This window comes from Acanthamoeba castellanii (genome assembly GCF_000313135.1).
Source record: "Acanthamoeba castellanii str. Neff unplaced genomic scaffold scf7180000084761, whole genome shotgun sequence".
Taxonomy (NCBI): domain Eukaryota; phylum Discosea; order Longamoebia; family Acanthamoebidae; genus Acanthamoeba; species Acanthamoeba castellanii.
Window position 1 is genome coordinate 115,949 of NW_004457596.1, and position 2,001 is coordinate 117,949.

General features: G+C 58.7%; 1 pseudogene; it reads right to left on the reverse strand.

The window, feature by feature from the left end:
- The window catches only part of ACA1_227480, a 3,441-nt pseudogene that overhangs the window by 1,268 nt on the left and 172 nt on the right, over window positions 1-2,001 (reverse strand).

Consider the following 2,001-nt stretch of genomic DNA (forward strand, 5'->3'; position numbering starts at 1 on the left):
TGTCCGTCACGGCGTCCACCGTGGCAACCGAGGAATTCGTGGAGCCCTCAGTCTGGCTTCCCTGAGGCATGTACTTGCTCGCTGCACCCGCCCCAGCCGAAGTGAGACACCAAATAGTGAGCGGCCTACACCCCGCTCTGCGAAGGCGATTTGCGGGGCTGCGTACACGAGAAAGTGGGCAGAGAGAAGCGCAGATCGTTTCCTTCCAAGGGCAGGTCGCAAGCGTAGCTGATCTTGATGGTGGCCACCGAGCCCGCCGGCAAGTTACCTGTTATCGCGCGGCATGCGGTAGTTCCAGTCAGCTGCGCGTTGCAACTGGTAACGCCAAGTGGTGCGCGCGTACCGACGTTGATCTGAAAGATGTCGCCCGTGAGCTCTTGGAGCAGATACGCTCCGTGGCCCGAGCTGATGGCGTCCTCGTACTCCTCCTTGGCCTGCTGCTTCTCCTTGACGACGGCTTGGATCGACCGGCCGTCGATGTCGGCCGAGAAGGCAAAGACAGCGGAGCCCTCCTCCACGGGGTAGACATAGGTGGTCTCGAGCGGGTTGGTCGTCGTGTTGATGAAGCTCTGGGTCACTGTGACCTCGGCCCGGGTCTCCACAATCGCGACGTCGACCTGGCTCGCTGTCAAGGAGAGACACGTACGCTCGTGGTAGAGACCAGCGCCCTGCGCCACGTCAGCACCATTAGTCAGGTGCCAACAATGGAGTAAGGCATTGAAGGGAGAGGAAGGAGGGTACGGCTATGTTCCAGAATGGCGCGGGAGCCATCTCCCACCAGGAGGTGACGACGGGTCCACAGAGGATCGCCGCCTGGGTGGCGGCTCCGTGCGCCTCTACCTCTTCGGGCTTGATGCTGCCGTTTTGTTGTGTGCGGTGTGTGCCGTGCACATGGTGAGTTTGGGGGTTTGGAGATCAGACAGAGGGCCGAGCGCACCTGTTATGCACGGTCGCCTGAGGCAAATGGGCCTTGAACATGGCCGGAATCTTGGGCATGTTACAGCATCCACCGCTGAGTACGACGTGCTCGATTTGGTCCGGCTAATCCTAGCATCTCGCAATACAGCATCGGCCTCCGCTAGTGCTTGCTCTGCATTGGTGTAGTTTTAAAGGAAAGAATCGTGTTCGATTTAGCGTTCGCAGACTCTCTTTCCAACGAAGTCGAGTGACACCACTTACCAAAGAGCGCGCTGTTGATGAGCTCGAAGCGTGCTCGTGACATCCTGCGGTAGAGAAGGGGGTTCTCTTTGTTAGCACACAACGACCCATCCAAATCGCGCGGCGGGGCAGCTGGAGCCCACGTACGTGCACTGAAGATCGAGTTCACTCTCTCTATGGATCCAGTCCACTTCGATGGGCACTTGGACTTGTTGTGACAGGTCTTCCATGGCCCGTCGGCACACACGCCGTATGCGAGTCTGTGTTGAGGAACCAAAGAAGAGATTTGAGGCTGGGGTCGCTGAATACGCGACGCGACGCGGCACGCACCATGGACCTGGCGATCTGCCGCAGATCGATCCCATGAAGCTGTTGGAACTGGGAGGCGCAATGCTCCGCCATGTTTTCCACGAATTGGGCGCCGCCCAAATCAATCACTCTCGTTGCGCGGACTGCGTGTCGTGTGTATCGTGTGAGCGTGTGTGCGTGCGTGCGTGTGCAAAGGCATCAGCCTGAAGAGCATGAGGTGAAGGGCTAAAACGGGGTGTAAGTAACCTTCAAATACGCCGTCATCGATACTCAACGCTGTGGCAGTGAGTGTTGTGGCGCCCATGTTGAAGACCAAAGCGTGCAGCTCTCGACGGCTACATACGCAAGCGTCACTTGGGTCAGCACTTGACAAGGGCACATGGGAAATGGAATGGGGGCAGGGGCATGGCGGTACTTGGACAACTTATCGATGCCATACGCGATGGCCGCGGCCGTCGGTTCATTGATGATCCGCAGCACCTGGAGGCCGGCCAGGGTACCGGCGTCTGGCAAAAAACAGGCGTCACACCACCT